The sequence below is a fragment of the Sus scrofa genome, chromosome 6 (genome assembly GCF_054392235.1).
Source record: "Sus scrofa isolate SSC_HxYL_T2T_F1_AM1 chromosome 6, Sscrofa_HxYL_maternal_Yorkshire_Landrace_v2.0, whole genome shotgun sequence".
Classification (NCBI taxonomy): Eukaryota; Metazoa; Chordata; class Mammalia; order Artiodactyla; family Suidae; genus Sus; species Sus scrofa.
This window is the reverse complement of record NC_139388.1, coordinates 71,373,380-71,389,917: the sequence shown is the minus strand read 5'-3', so window position 1 is coordinate 71,389,917 and position 16,538 is coordinate 71,373,380. Positions and strand designations below refer to the sequence as shown.

Here is a 16,538-nt window from a genome sequence, read left to right as displayed (position 1 = left end):
GCATCGCAGGGAGTGAACGAAGCCAGTCTCAAAGGTTACAGACCTTGTGGTCCCATGTATGTGACAGAAGACAGGGGTGGAGAGCAGCACAGTCGGGGGCTGGTGCAGGTGCTGGCGGGTTGGGGGATGAAGAGGCAGCACGAGGGAGCGTTGTGGGTGGTGGGCTGACCTATGCCCTGATGGTGGTGGGATTCTGGGGGTGGTTACATGTGTTAAAACTCAAAGAACTATGCACCGAAATAAAAAAAGTCAACCTACTATAGGTTCATTAAAAAAATGCATTCAAAACGGGATCAGTGTTGTTGCCTTCTGCCCGTGTGAGGGTCTTCTGGGGGATTCCAACCCTCGGTGGTTGTTTTAGGGCCGGGCCAACGCCGACTGCTCCTGGTTGAGTTGTAACCAGTGGGTGCTGATGAAGGAGTGTGGCTGTCATTGCTTTTGTTGTGGTCGCAGGTGAAGCAGGTGGCGTCGGGGACGGTCCAGTTCCAGTACTCGCTGAGCCCTGAAGGACACCCGGACACACCCACAGGCCACGCCAGTGGCCCCAAGGCCGAGCGGCAGCTCTCCAGGAAGCCACCCACGTCCCCTTCAAGTAAGTGTGTGCAGGGAGCTGAGGCTTCAGTTTCGAGGCATGGCTCCCGCTGTGTCAACATTGATCAGATAACGGACTCAAATTGCTTTAATTTTTTTTTGGTCTTTTTAGGGCTGCACCCACAGTATTTGGAAGTTCCCAGGCTAAGGGTCAAATTGGAGCTACAGCTGCTGGCCTACACACCACAGCCACAGCAGCATGGGATCTGAGCTGCATCTTCAAACTACATCACAGCTCACAGCAATGCTGGATCCTTAACCCACTGTGCGAGGCCAGGGATCGAACCTGTGTCCTCATGGATACTAGTCAGGTTTTTTGCCGCTGAGCTGCGATGGGAACTCCTAGATTGCCTTAATTTGAATCAGTTGGTTCAGTTTTGCTGCACATGGAGGTGTAGAATCAGACAGTGGAGAAGCGTGGCCCAGCTTTTTGTCACTTGTGCCTCAGCCACGAGTCGGCTCTGTTACTTCCACCCCCTAACCAAGAGCCTTGGAAGGTCTGTCGGTGACCCTTAAAGGGGCCCTTCGCATGGGTGTCCTGCAGACACAGGGCTTGAGAATTAGAGGCTGGCCGGAAGGCATGGACTGCCAGCTCTGTTTTGCCCTTAATGGAGCCTCGAGTTTGTTGTTTTTAAGAAATGCTTTCTGCTCCTTTGGAGCCCAGTCTGAGAGGGGGCGGCCACCATCTTGGGGTGTGGCTTTGAGACGGGCACCGAGGGCTGCCGGCAGAGTGACGCCCTTCCCATGGGTGTGCGTCCACCTCATGTTCAGGGCCTCCTGGCTTATCCCCAAGGACAGCCAGGCCAGCGTCCTGGTGGAGGGAAGAGGAGGCGGTCAGGAGGGGACCCTGAGAGAGCACCCAGCCCCTGGCTCCAAGTGATCTCGCCAGCTGAAAGAACGTTCTGGATCACAGGCAGTCGTCTCTTAGAAAGCCCGTGGGGAATGAACAGGTGTAATCCCTCAATCCTGCATCCCCATGTCTCTCCTCTGCCGGCCGCTGCGGGGTGTCCACGGAGGGCTGGCCAGTGCCTCTTGGGCGCAGGTCCCCGGTGCTGGTGCAAAGGTGCCAGAGTTTGTCGTTTGGGAGTGAATTTTTGAGTTGAGATTCTAGTGTTTGGACGCTGGTCCTGTTGATTTTCATGTTACAGTTGGTGGGAGCAGCACAGTGTCCCCGAAGTGCTAGCCCCCATCCTCATGGGCTGCCCCGATTTCCTGAGATCTAAAACTCTTCATCTAAAACACCTCATAGGTGATTGCTTCGGGACAGAGCTCCTTATTGAATATGTTCCTTCTTGCCCCAAAGGCGGATCATTTGATGGTTTTAACTGGTTCTCCCAGGTTTGAATTTTGCGCATTTTCAGGATGGCTGTTTACCGATGTGTGTACGTTAAGTACGTTAATAATCGCCTCTTATGTAAGTGGTTCTGAGATACACAGCACCCCCTGTACTTGAGAAATTGCCAGAATATTTGCTAGATTCCCTTGCACTTGTGGGTGGTAGGCATGTGTTTTCTGCCAGAGTCAGTTTAGAATAAATTTCCAGTTTTATTGGAAAAAGTTGAATACATTGAAAGCGTAGAACACCTAATTTAAAAATACCAAACAGGAGTTCCTGTCGTGGCTCAGTGGTTAACGAATCCGACTAGGAACCATGAGGTTTCGGGTTCAATCCCTGGCCTCGCTCAGTGGATTAAGGATCTGGCGTTGCTGTGAGCTGTGGTGTGGGTCGCAGTCGCAGCTTGGATCCCGCGTTGTTGTGGCTCTGGCGTAGGCTGGCGGCTACAGCTCTGATTCGACCCCTAGCCTGGGAGCCTCCATATGCCATGGGAGTGGCCCTAGAAAAGGCAAAAAGACAAAAACAAACAAACAAACAAAAAAGGTCAGCCTTATTTCTAACCCATTCTCTTTTTAAAATCTAGGATCTTTCCTTCTTTCATATATATTCATAGATATATTTTAAAAATTAAACAAGTACAAACCTCTAAGAAATGTGAGTATGGAAGAATGATAGTATCCTCGATTATGAGAAATGTATATATTTTGTGATAAGATGTAAATATAATTATTCTGGGTTTTGCTCACGTTACTTAAAAGGACAATAGTGACATGTAATAACTGTCGTTTAAAGTAATAAACATAGTTTTTAACCCCGGTCCTTGAAATGCCTGAATAAATTATTTCTTTAAAGAAGGAACCTATACGGCTATTCTTTAAGGAAAAACATGATTACCTTTCCTGGAAAGGAATTTTCAGGTGTTGAATTTTGATGTGGTGATGGCACTGGAAACAAGCAGCCAGCTATGTTTGAAGCCCTTTTAATCAAACGAACTGTCACCCAGGACAGGGTGACCCTGTTGGCATCCCTGGGGTGTGGCCTGTGGGCTCTGGGTTTGCTCTCTCAGCTGCCCTGTCTGTTTTCACGATGGGCTTGGAGGAGATTTGAAGCCTAGTCTATCACTGCCTCAATTTGCCAGAGTTGAACTTTCCCTGATGTTTTGCTTGGGGTTCACTGAGCCTCTTGGGTCTCTGGGGTTTTTAAAATCACAGTTGGAACGATTTTGATCATTCTTTCCCCAGTGATTGTCCTCTGCCTTCCTCTCTCTCTTCTCCTGGTACCTGTGTCTGGCTGCAAGGCTGCAGCGAGTTCACCGCTTCCTTTAGTTGTAGACTTTTCTCTCCATGTTCCATCTTAGATGGTTTCTGCTGCTGTGTCTTCAGGTTCGCTCATATTTTTTCCTGCAGTGTCTGACCTGCCATGAATCCCATCTAGTGTATTTTTCATCACAGATATTGCAGTTGTCATCTCCAGAAGTCCTCTTTGGGTCTTTTTTGTATTCTCCGTATTCAGTGTTTCATCTTGCTTATTGAACGTGTGAAATACAGGTATAAGTGCTTTAATATCCTCGTTTGCCAATTCTAACATCTTGGCCAGTTCTGGATCAGGTTTTTTTTATTTTTTATTTTTTTTTTATGGCCACACCTGCAATACATGGAAGTTCCTAGGGCAGGGGTTGAAATGGATGGAGCTGTAGCTCCTGACCTAGGCACAGCCACAGCTGCACCAGATCCAAGCCACATCTGTGACCTACGCTGTAGCTGGATCCTTAACCCACTGAGCCAGGCCAAGAATCCAGCCAACATCCTCGCAGAGACAACAATGTCAACAGTAGCGGGACTTCTGTGAATTTTCTCCTGGTGAGTGCTGAGTATTTTCTGCAGTTGATAAATACTCTTGATCATTTTGGGTCTTGCCCTCGAGTGTTATTAGATGGGAGCGTTCCCACTGTGGTGCAGGGGCATCTCCCACGTCTCTGCAGTGCCAGGATGCAGATTTATTTATTTATTTTTTTATTTTTAATTTTCAAAATTTTTTTATTTTCCCACTGTACAGCACAGGATGCAGATTTAATCCGCCACCCAGCATAGAAGCAGTGGGAACTCTGTGCATTACGGGGTGGCCAAAAAAAAAAAAAAAAAAAGAGATTTGTTAGATGGGACCAGATAAGCATTTAGTCGGAGGGCTGATGCTTCCTTACTGTGATGAGAGCAATGAGACAGACCCCTTTCCATGCTCTGCTTCATGCCCCTGAATTTCGAGGGTTGCCAGACTGTAAGAACAGCCTGTTTCTGGCCCCCTGTGAGCACTGAGTACTGGTCTCTCTAATTCTTCGGGTGGTCCTTTGCCCACCTTTGGGTAGTTTCTTGATCAGGGATCTACTGAGTCCTAGAGGGACCCTCTGGAAGTGGCTGGAATCCTCTCTCTGTGCGCCCTCCCGCCTGCGCTCAGCCCTGCAAGCTCCAGCTCCCTCCGTCTCCGTGGAGTCTCAGCCTGGTCCACGATGCTCTGGCTGGGTCCCCTCCCACCCCACCCCACTCACTGCCACCTGCAGAGCCACTCAACCCAGCGATGTGGGGACAATGAAGGGCTTTCTTCTCCAGTTTCCTGTTCCTCAGGATCCTTGGCTGCCTGAATTCCGTGGTGTTTTAAGAACTGTCATTTTGTGTATTTTGTTAGTTAAAAAAACTTTGTTCCAGGTGGGAGGGTGAATCTGGTCAGAAGCAGAAGTCTTTGCCTGCTGTTCATGGCCTCTAGGCGATTGAATTCATCCGCCCCAGGGCTAGGGGGGCAGTGGTTTTGAAGGTTTTCCCAGCTGCTTTGGGCTTCGTGTGATTCACTAAGCATGTCCTTGTTTCCTGACTTTGAGTCTTGGCTCAGGCCCTCTGCCTAGAAGTCTCCTCTGTGCACTGCATTTATTTTCTCTCAGGATACAGTCTTTAAAAAAAAAATTTTTAAAATTCCATATTCAAGAATAGCCAAGGCAGTTTCGAAGAGAGGCTTTCCCTTCCTTGACTTGCAGACTTACTGTACAATCATAGTATCTAGAGCGGGATGGCGCTGGTACAGAGACGGACAGAGAGATAGCAGGACAAAATAAAAAGTGTGATGCGTAACAGTTACAGACAGGAGCATCTTCCTCTCCTATTATTGTTGTAACAAATGGCTGTAAGCTCATTAGTTGCTTAAAACTGCATGAACTTACTGTCACATGGTTCTGGAGGTCAGACGTCCAAAGTTCTCCCAGGCTGGAATCAAGGTCTCTGGCTCTGGGTGCGGGGTGGTGGGGGGAGGCATCTGTTTCTTCGCCTTTTCCAGCTCCCAGAGGCCACCTGCATCTTTGGCCCCTTCCTCCACTTCAGAGGCAGCAGAATAGCATTTTCTAACCTCTCTTTGACTCTGCTCCTTCTGCCTCCCTTTCACTTGGAAGAAAAGGCTGTGACCATCCAGGACAGTCTTGTCTCAAGGTCAACCGATTAGCAACCTTAATTCCATCCACTGGCTGATTAGTAACCTCAATTCCATCCTAATTCCTTTGTTCCCTTGGCAGCTAAGGATTAAGGATGGCCCAGCCATCCTTACAGACAGTCTCAGGCCGCGCTGGGATGGCTGTCCGAGTGGAACTGCATAATCAGATCCTAGCTTCACAGCGTGTACAGACATGAATCTAGATGGATTACAAAACAAACCTTTAGAAATGTTAGAAACTTTGAGAAGTGGAAGATTCGAAAGAAGAAAGATGATAGAAAGAGCTGTTCCGGATCAATAAGGAATAATAAACACCAAGACAGAAAAACGGGTTGAGGATACGACGAGGGAATTCACAGAGGAGGGAACAGAATACCAGTCAGCATGTGGAGACGTGCTGTTTCAGCCGCAGTCGGAGACACGCAAAGGACAACGAGAAGGCATTTCATTCCCTCCTGTTGTGCACACCTGGCTGCCTGGCAGCATGTGGGTTGAGGAGGATTTGGGAAGAAGGAGCCCTCCCCATGCAGGGGGGTGCGCGGTTGGCCTGGCCACTTGGAAGAGCAGTTTGGTTAATGTTTAGTTAATTTCCTGCCGTGGGGCGTGCTGTTTCCAGATGCCCGTGGCAAGGAGGAACTCGTTCCTACGACACGGGGGCTAAACACCGTTGTGGGTTTAGTGGCCGAAGGGTGGGAACAGCGGCCGGCGTCCCGGTCGGGGGGATGGGTGAATATGCCGACCGATTTGGCCAGTGGATGCCACACAGCAGTTAGAATGCACGAGGTGGGCCTCTGCGTGTCCTTACGGATGAACCTTCAGGACAGCGGGCCATGAAGACGGTCGGTTCTGAAAGTTCATGGACAGATGGCAGCACGCGAGGGGCTTTGAAAAGATCGCGGGTGGTTTGTGCGTTCAGACTCGCCAAATGGATGATCCCAGACCAGGTGCTTCATGTGTCTGCCGCTCAGTTTCCTTGGCTATAAAATGGGTGGATTAAAGGCCTAAATATGAAAAACAACACTTGAGGAGTCTCAGAAAAAATTCGGAGAATATTTTTTTTTTTTTTCCTTTTTGGTCACCCCCGCAGCGTGTGGAAGTTCCTGGTCCAGGGATCCAACCCACACCACAGCAGTGACAGCACTGATCCTTAACCACTAGGCCACCAGGGAACTCCCAGAGAACATTTTTGTGTCCTTGGGGTTAGGAAGGCTTTCTTAGACAAGATAGACAAAGCATGAACAAAAAAGACAAGATGGAGAAATGTGATTATGGTACCATATCAAGCTTTTCTATGAGAGAAGGCTCCCTCAAAGAAGCTAAAAGACAAAGCTCAGACTGAAAGATATTTGCAATACATAAACCATTAAAAATGAATTGAAAAAGAAGATTGGACAGAAGAAAGATCATAGGAAGAGTTCCTCCAGAGCAATAAGAAGCAGAGAAACAGCTGAAAAAAATGGGCAGAGGCTCTCAGAGGTCGTAGGTCAGATGATGCGTAAAGGTTTGTCAGGGTGCTCGGGACCTCCTGGCGGGGCAAACGCTTCACCACTGTGGCCTGTCGTCCGTGTCATCGTCCCCCTGGCTGGCAGCATTGGCGGGCAGTGGCCACATGGTCACACCTCTTTCAACCACTGGCCCGATTTAGCACAGATCCAAATCTCCATGGAAACAAAGCGGCCACCAGGCCAGATGCAGACAGTCTCAGCACAGAGAAGTTGTGGACCCCAAACCAGTGCCCGTGTCGCCAGCCAATAAAGAGACAATAAACAAACCAACCAGCAGGGACTTCAGGCAGCGGAAGGAATTCTGTCCCACTCTGTGGGGGGTGTTTATAGTGGGAGAAGCTCTGTGTATGTGGGGCAAGGTGTATACAGGAACCCGCTATAGTTTCTGCTCAGTGTTGCTGTGATTATGAAACTGCTCTGAAAAGAGTCTATTGCAGAGGGTTGGTAGATGCAAACTATTCTGTTTAGAATGGATGAGCAATGAGGTCCTGCTGTGCAGCACAGAGAACCCGATCCAATCCCTAGAACATGATGGAAGAGAATACAAGAAAAAGAATGTGTATACATGTATGACTGGGTCGCTTTGCCGTGCAGCAGAAATGGACAGAAACTGTAAATCCGCTATGATACAAACAGGATTTTAAAGAACTAGATAGAGACTAACGGGTGGGAACTTGACAGGTATGCGTGTCTGGACTTGATTAACTTGTGTTCAGGCTTTATGTTTCTGTCTCCATATTTGGGGTTCATCTGTGGCAGAGGTCAGCAGACTTTAAGGCCAGATAGTAGATATTCTGGGCTCCAGGGGCCAGAAGTGCTCTGTCGCTGCTGCTCATCCCTGCAGGTGTAGGGTGAAAGCCTTGGAGGATGAATGACTGTGGCCGTGTTCCAATAAAACTTTATTTGTAAGCACAGCCTGTGGGCCGAACTTGACTCGTGGGCCGTACCTTGCATATCCTCTCTCTTTCGATGTGTCTCTCAGGTGTTGGTACCGTGAGCATGCTCGTCGTGGGAAATGGGCTCTCTAGGGCAGCAGAGCCGTGGGATATACTTAGGGGATAGGAAGAGATTTATGACGGGGAATCAGATCATGTGGTTATGGAGGCTGAGAAGCCCCACTTCTGCCGTCTGCAGACTGGAACCCAGGGGAGCTGGTGCCTTGCTTCAGTCTGAGTCCAAAAGCCTGGGAACCAGGGGAGCCGTTAATGTAGACTTCGCCTGGGTCTGAAGGCCTGAGAACTGGGTTGAGGGGTACCCCCGACCCCCACCCCAGGGCAGGAGACTGAAATCTTAGCAGGAGGAGGGCCTAGTTCTTCCTTCCAACACCTTTTCAGACTCAACCGTTGGTGCCCCCACCCGACCCCCACGTTAGGAAGGGCGAACCTCTGAGACTGAGTCACCTGTTCAAATGCAAACTTCATCTGGAAACACCCTCACGGACACACCTGGAATAATGTTTTACCAAATGTCTGGGTGCCTTGTGCTCCCGTGAGGTTGGTATTTAAATCTTTAGGCTATTTCTGTGCTTGCCACCTTTTTTTTTTTCTTTTTTTTTTTAGCATCTGTGATCCATGCTGTAGGTTGCGGCTATGCCGGATCCTTAACCCACTGAGTGACACCAGGGATCGAACCTGCATCCTCATGGATACTAGTCAGGTTCTTAACTTGCTGAGCCACAATGCGAACTCCTGTGCTTCCCATCTTATTCTGTGGTTTAAAATATTTTGGCCCAAAGGCAGAACCTGCTTCTCGAAGTTCCGATAAAATTTACCTATAAACCCATCAGGAATTTGATGCCTCTTGAAGGGATGTTTTGACAACCATTTAAATTCCTGTTTATATGGTGATCCATCTGTGCAGGTTTTTGTCTCATCTTGTGCTAACCTTGGGGAGACAGTCTCTAGAAAAACAGTCAATTTGATTTAGTTTACAAAGATGTTGGGATAAAATTGTATCTCATTCAAAAATTCTAATTTGGGTAGTTCTTGTTGTGGCTCAGCCGGTAAGGACCAGACATTGTCTCTGTGCGAATGTGGGTTCGCTCCCTGGCCTGCCCAGTGGGTTAAGGATCCAGTGTTACTGCAAGCTGTCGCGTGGGTTGCTGCTGCTGCTGGAATCTGGTGTTGCCGTGCTGGTGGCATGGGCTGCATTTGCAGCTCCGACTCGACCCCCAGCCTGGGAACTTGGCTGCAGGTGCGGCCTCGAAAAGAAAAAAAGAAATTCTAATTTGTATTGTTAAATGATGAAAATTCAGCCAAGTAAAATGTAAGCTCTAGTGGGCTTTATTCACGAATCAGGCAGCAGCTGCCCATCTAGCAAGAGGGAAGGTGCTCGGAGGAGCCAGAAAAAGGGAAGAGGCAGAGGGGGGCTGGGGGGGCGGGGGGCGGGCAGTGAGGAAAGAGCGGTTACCACCTTTCTCCTGGGCACAGAAAGGGTCTGCGTGGCAGTCACCTCATTGGTGCCAGCCAGGAAACTCCAAACGGGCCTGTTAGGACCCCATTCCTGGGCATGGTTGAAACTGCAGTTGGGTTGGGTACTAAGCTGTCTTTGGTGACGGTGGCTTAGTGCAGATGACACGTGACCCCATTTGGGGCCTGTTGCTTCTTTTTGAAAATATCTGTGATTAGATTTCTTTTCTCATTCCCAGTATTTTGGTGGCTCTCTCCCTTTCTTTGTCAGGCTTATGAAAGTTTCGACATGTCATCTTTCTCTTCAGAGAATTAGCTCTTGGTTTTACTGATTGATTCTCCTGTTCTTTGTTTTTAAGTTTCTAATTATAGCTTTAATTTTAATAAACCTAATTAAAATTTAATTTTGTATGTTTTTATCGAGTCCAACTCTTATTTTTTTAAGAGAAGTTTTTAAAAAGTTGAACTTTAGCATTTTTTCCATTTATCGGTTTTAATAACGGTACTTTTTAGGGTTCTTCAGTTTTCTTTCAAGTACAGCTCGGACCCTGTTCCATACGTTTTGATCTGTTGTGTTCATTCTTCCTAAATTGTTGATTTCCACTTCTATTTCCTTTGACCTGTAATGTAGAAGTATTTTAAAGTACTTCCACGGTAAAAAAAAAAAAACACACTAAGTTCTACTTGTCCTTTCACGTGGGAACCTGCCCTCGTCTTTCTTTATTTTGTTTTATTTTACTTTGCTACGCCCAGGCATGCAGAAGTTCCTGGGCCAGAGATAAAACCTGTGCTACAGCAGACAGCACCAGGTCCTTAGTCACTAGCCCACCAGGGAGCTCCCTACCCTTGTCTCTAGGTACTGGCTCCGATGCCTCCTCCCTGGAAGGTCCTCCTGCCCTTTCTAGAGACTACTGTTTATTTTACGTTATTGTGTGTTTCCTGTTTCTTTCTCCCCCCTACTGCTCTTGGAGTGCATCAGTGTATCAGTCAGTTTTGCTATGGTTAACAGATAATCCCTAAGTCTCGCTGGTTTAAACAGAAGGGTTTTGGGAGTTCCCTGGTGGCTCAGCGGGTTAAGGATCCTGTGTTGGCACTGCTGTGGCTCTGCTTACAGCTGTGGCATGTGTTCTGCATGCCCTGGAACTTCCACACGCCTCAAGCCTGCCGCCCTGCCGCCCCCCAAAACCCAACCAGAAACCAGAAGAGTTTATTTCCTACTCTCGCTCCATGTCCTTGTGGTTTGGTGATGGCTCTGCTTTTTATGGTCACAGGTGGCACTTGTCATCCTGAGTATTGCCAGCCCTGCCCCACAAAGAAAGGCCCGGAAGGGGTCTGGTCCCCCCACTGCTCTGGCCCAAGGTGACCCCCCGCCACTCCTCCCAGCTTGAGGGCCAGCCGCCTGACCTCACCCAGTCGCAGGCCATGCAGTGTCCCAACGAGGCCCCAGAAGGTGCAGAGGTGCAGCTCCTTGGTGGCCATGTGTTCAACCCCAGGGATGGTCCCAGGAGCATCTATGCTGACTCATCTTTCGGTTGCCCCGAGAGACCCGCCCTTCGGAAAGTGCTGGGCACACTTGGGTGGAGACGCGGGTCACTCAGGACTCTTCCATGCAGGGGACAGAAGCTCACCTCAAAACAGCTGAGACAGGGAGGGGAGTGACTGGCTCACGTGACGGCAGAGCCCTGACCTGTGGCCTGACTGCATCTGGGCACTTGAGTGAAGTGAAGCCTCGGTGTGTCTGTCTGTCTCTCAGTCCCCTGTCTGCTCACCCTCCAGCGCTCCGTGTCGGCTTCCCTCCAGGCAGGGTTTCCCTACACGGTGCCTCCGGGAGCCACTGGTTATCCTTGGGCCTTGGAATCCTGGCAGGAAGAGCTTCTTGTACTCAGTCGTCCAGGAAGAATCCTGAGATGAGCCCCCTGCTCTGCCCGGTCCCTGGCCGGTGGCGCCCTGTGTGACTGTGATGGGGACGGGGTGGGGCTGGGCCAGCCCCCTCTGACCCCAGGGAAACCATCGGTGCTGCTTTTGGAGAGAGAGCGGGTTCAGGTGGGTGAGAGTGTCTGATGGTCACAGGTCCTTCCGCAAATTCCCTGCACGCGGCTCCTTCCGCTGTGAGTTCACACCCCTGTTGTGACCAGCCTGTACTGGGTTTCCCCATCATCGAATGAGTCGAGATTGTAGTTCCTGCCAGTGAGACCGGGTCTGTCCTCCGGAAGCCCCCCTCTCGACCTCCAGATGGCCTCTGGGCACAGAGCGGTGCTTGGGCTGGGTGGGGGCCCCCTGGGGGGGCTTCCCCACGAGGCAGCTGGCTTTGGTCTCCAGACGCTCCTGTTGCCTGCTGAGCCGAGCCCCTCTTGTTGCTCTTGTGTGTGGGGCTCGGCGAGCTGCAGTGTGATGTCTAAAACTCGGAGACGTTAGGTGCACACGCTCCAAGTTCTTTCCTGGGAGATCTGTGCTGTGTCCTTGGCAGACCGGAGTGGGTGCTTCGGTGGCTGGAGGAGCAGGAATTGAGCTGGCGCAGATGTGCCGTGACAGTGTCGTCTGTTTCCCAGCTCCCGTTTGGGGACCAGCAGATCTGCATGGATGGAACTGGATTCCATTTGGTTTATTTAATTTGGATTTATCGTGGCATTCATGTCCCATTACTGCGATCGCCGGTACCCCAGGTTCAAAGCATTTGAAAACATTGCCTCCCAAGATGCAATCTAAGAGGCTGAAATATCCGCTGGTGTTTAACTTATGATGGAAATGTTTCCTGCTTCAATATTTTACCAGCTTGTATGGTGCCTCTGGAAATCTTAACGATGTGTGGCTGTCACTTTGAGTGAGGTGCTTTGGCTTTCTGCTCTGAATTATCCCTTTTATTTTCTTCTGCAAAATTACCAGGGAGCAAAGGTCCATTCATTACCGCCCGTGGGAGGAGCCGCTAGAGGGCACTCTGTCTCCAGTTTTTGGAACTTGGAGTTTCTGTGACCTGTATTTTGCTTTTGAGTGTTCAGGCGGTGTCATCATTTTGGTGTGTTTGTTTAACAGATACAGAAGCAGCCGAGTAGAAGGGTCATTGAAAACATGTCATCATGGTCTTTCCCAGAAAGCACTGCGTTAGATCCTTGACGTGGCTGTGACCTCTTGTGCTGCCCACACTGGCCCGAATGCCGTCTCCTTGAGTGGTGTCGTCCTGAAGTCACACGGCAGAGGGGAGAGTGAGAGCTCAGACAGGGGACAGAAGTTAGCGGCCAGGACTCTAAGGGCGCCTTCTGCAGGGGAGCGTCCGTCCGTCCGTGAACACCTCGGAGCCGAGGCTCCCAGCAGGGAGGGTACGTTTGGAGCCTGTCCTTGAAGGTGACCCCAGCCTGGGGCTCAGGGCACCGCACACACTCCCCCCTCCTCCCGGGCTGATTAACGGAGTTAGGGCACCTCCGGTTCTCAGCCATCGTTGCTCTGGATTCCTGCCACCCAGAGACCCGCGCGCACTCCATCCTCCAGCTGCCTGTCCCTTTACTGCTTCCTCGATTTTGCTCGCTTCTCCCATCCCTGTGATCGAAGTCTCGGGAGAATGACTTTTTAAGCCCAAATAATTAGGAATAAGGACCTTTCAAATGGGACTGCCTTGTGAAGTCTTACTGTCTGGAGTACCGTTACACACTGAGTAGTCCTTTATTTTCCAGGTCTGATGGGAAAGCTTTTCTTCGCAATCTTTATTTAAATTACAGCGATTGTGGAGCTCCTGTCGTGGCTCAGCTGTAACAAACCCAGCTAGGATCCAGGAGCGTGCGGGTTCCATCCCTGGCCTTGATCTGGCGTTGCTGTGCCTATGGTGTAGACCGGCAGCTGTAGCTAATTCGACCCCTAGCCTGAGAACTTCCATGTGCAGTGGGAACAGCCCTAAAAAGCCCCCCCCCAAAAAAAAGGGAAATCACAGTGATTGTATCTTTGGCTGTGATGACCCTCCTTCTGCCTGCCTTTGGGGGCTGCTATCTGGCTCCACCCCGTGACATCCCCAGACCCCCTCCCTGCCTGCCCCTCCCAGCCTTGGTGGCCAAGCAACAGCTGCCTCTCCTTTCAGTTAAGCTCCTGCAGCAGCGTTTTCCTGCCGAATCCCCCTCATCAGGCCCTGCCTGCAGATTCTCCCTTCCTTGGTGCCCCCCACCGCCCACCAACGTGAATGCACAGCCACGCTGAAGCAAGAGCCTTCTTTTCTCGGGAAGGCAGTGCGCACTGAGGGGCAAAGCTTTCCGTGCTGCCTCCACAGGGCTGGCACGGGCTGGTGGTCCGGCCTGGGGAATGCCTCCTTTGTGTACTCCATTTGTATCTTTCTGTGACCTTGGCCCTCAACTCACCAGAAGTGCCGTCTGAGAAGCGGTGTCCACGTGAAAAGTTGCCCCCCCTTGCCCTGGAGTGTGGAGCGGGTTTCAGGTCTATGGGGTCCCCCCTCCCAACCCATTTCCAGTCCCAGGCCGAGTGCAGAGGGGCATGGGGTGCAGGTGTGTGACCCAGGGGGATGTGACAGCCCAGGTCTGGGGCAGACCGCTAGCCTCGCCCTGCCTTTCAGTCCAGTGGAGGGCATTCGGGCTTCTGGAAGCAGCCCTGGAGGGAGAACTGGGCACTTGAGCTTCTGCTGACAGTGCCTTTCAGCGAGTGGAAGCTCTTTGGGGGGTCATGGAGAGTCGGGGGGACTCAGGGGGGTCACGGAGAGACAGAGGGGGTCACAGAGAGTTGGAGGGAGTCAGGGGGTTCACAGAGAGACAGAGGGGGGCATGGAGAGTCGGGGAGTCACAGAGAGTCCAGGGGAGTCCCTCCCAAGTGGCTCATTACAGAAAGCACAGGCTCCTGGGGCTGGAGGGTGCTGAGTTCTTAGGAACCAAGTTAACTTGGCTGGTGAGAAAGGAGCCTCTACTTAGCTCAGGTGGGGCCATCTGGTGGGGACCCGGGCAGGGGTGGGGGGTTCCCTCCAGCCTCCATTCCTCACCAGCCAAACCCCTCAGGCTAGGGTGAGTCTGCGGCACACACCCCCCCCCCCTGCCCCCCGCCAAGTGGATTCCATGGTGGCAGAGACACAGCAGGGCTGGGTTGGGGGGTGCTCCCAAAGCTGGTTCCCCCTGGTGGGCGAGGCTTCAGTGCCGTCCAGAGCTCGATGGGGGCTGGGTGTCCTCTACTCAGAGTCCACAGTGTCTAACGTCACAGCCCGTGGGCACCGGGCGTCAGCAGGTGCATGTGCCGCCTGGGCTTCCCTGGGCCAGGTGCCCTGGGGGCCTGGGGCTTCAGGGCCGTGTGAGCTGCTTGCTGGCTCTGCCTGTTCTGGGGCTCACGCATGTCTGTTTGGGGAGTGAGACCACAGAGTGAGGGCAGTCAGGGCCACATGGCAGTGACAGGACGGCCTTGTTACCTGGGGGAGGGCCCTGATTCCTCAGGGGCCGGGATGTCCTCAAGTCCAGTCGGGGTGGTGTCCTTGTACGGAGACCAGAGTCCTGACCATGCAGGGACTGTGATGAGCAGGGCAGGTGTGTCCTCAGGGGAGCCAAGTGGGTCACCTCTGGTGGCTGCCTGGTCGCACCTGGGCCATCAGGTGGGCAGGGGCCCCGTCAGGATGCGTCCAGGTCAGGAGGGCAGCCTCGCTCTTGCCTGGAGGTGGAGTGGCTGGCAGGTAAGGGCAGAAGCGCAGGATGGTTGTGAGGCCGTGGTGGCCCCAGATGCCCTGGCATAGTGCGGAGAGTCCGGGGCCGGGCAGTGTTGGGGCTCGTGAGGGGTGCAGGACCTGGGATGGGGCTGAAGCAGCACAGACAAATACCAGCCTGCCCCCCTCCTGTGGGGACTGTGCTGGCAGGTGGACACAGTGCTGTGGGGACGGCTGCTCCTTCCACAGGCGGGCACCTGGGGCACTGCAGGAGAAAGCCTGGCATCCCCCAGGGCACGAGTGCCTTGGGCCCCTCCCTCCGGGGACCCAGGGAGGACTGGCCTGGGCTCCTCCTGGTACTGACACAGCTCTAGAGTGAGAGGGGCTCAGAGGACGGACACTGAGTGATGCGAGGGCTGGAGTGCGGGGCCCGCCCGCTGCCGCATCTGCCGCACACGTCTGTGTAGCAGTTTCTTATTTCACAAAACAGCAAGTGGGCCTCAGCCTGGGCAACAGCTGCTGGGCCGACCTCAGGGCCTGGCCCCTGAAGGCAGGTGAGCACGTGGGAGCCTACGGTGTCTGGAAGCCTCTCCCCTCCCTGAGCACGCGGATGCCGCATGAGCAGGGAGGAGGGGAGAGAGCTCGCTCCATCCTGCAGGCGGAGACTCGAGGGACCACCCTGGTCTGATCAAGCCGGCCCAGGAGTCCCCTACAACCGCTGGGCGCTGGGTCCGTATGGTGGCGGCTGCTCAGCTCCAGCGACAGCGCCAGTTACTGCCCAGAGGAAACACCCTGGGCTCGGGTGCCCTTCCTTCGCCCTGGCTGATGGCCCCCTGCCCGCCCCCATGTGCTTCCTCCTAGGCCCGCCAGCATTGCCGCCCCAGGGGCTCACCACCCCCCAGGACTCGCCTGTGGGACCCGGGGTAAGTCCAAAGTCCATTATTTAAAGGCTCTTGGTGGGCGTTCTTGTTGTGGCTCAGCGGTTAGCCAACCCGACTAGCATCTATGAGGATGCAGGTTTGATCTCTGGCCTCACTCAGTGGGTTGGGGATCTGACATTGCCGTGAGCTGTGGTGTAGGTCACAGGCGCAGCTCAGATCTTATGTTGCTGTGGCTGTGGTGTAGGCAGCAGCTATAGCTCCGACTTGACCCCTACCCTGGGAACCTCCATATGCTGTGGGTGCGGCCCTAAAAAACAAAAAGACCCCCCAAAAAAATGAAAAAAAAAAAAAGATTCCGGGTGCACAGAGGTCTTCCAGACATCTTTAAAAGCAGTTTATGTCCGCAGCTCTCTCGTGGCTCAGTGGGTTAAGAATCTGGCATTGTCACTGAAGCAGCTCAGGTCATTGCTGTGGCATGGGTTCAACCCCTGGCCTGGAAACTACCGCAGGCACGGCCAAAAAAAGAAAAAGAAGACACAAGGAAAAGCACTTGAGGTCCTGTTACTTTTGTGGGGCTGGGAAGCGTCCTGGGAGCCAGAGGGCAGATGGGCCAGCGCTGGCTGTCCGGGCGGTGGCTTCCAAGGGTTAAGATCCTCCAGTTTGTCATCGAGGGCCCCTTTCTACACTCAGAGGCTGTGGTCTCCCTGGCAGCTGTGTCTAACGGCCAAGAATCTTCCA

The 16,538-nt window shown here is 52.3% G+C and overlaps 1 long non-coding RNA gene across 14 annotated transcripts in view; it reads left to right on the top strand.

Annotated features, from left to right (window-relative positions):
* Positions 1 to 16,538, top strand: part of LOC102166225 (nephrocystin-4) — a 112,930-nt gene that overhangs the window by 59,801 nt on the left and 36,591 nt on the right. For all 14 annotated transcript variants that reach the window (XR_002344866.2, XR_002344867.2, XR_002344865.2 and 11 more), the window contains 2 exons: positions 454 to 592; positions 15,781 to 15,842. This is a non-coding gene — a long non-coding RNA (nephrocystin-4). The remainder of the gene's footprint in view (positions 1 to 453; positions 593 to 15,780; positions 15,843 to 16,538) is intronic.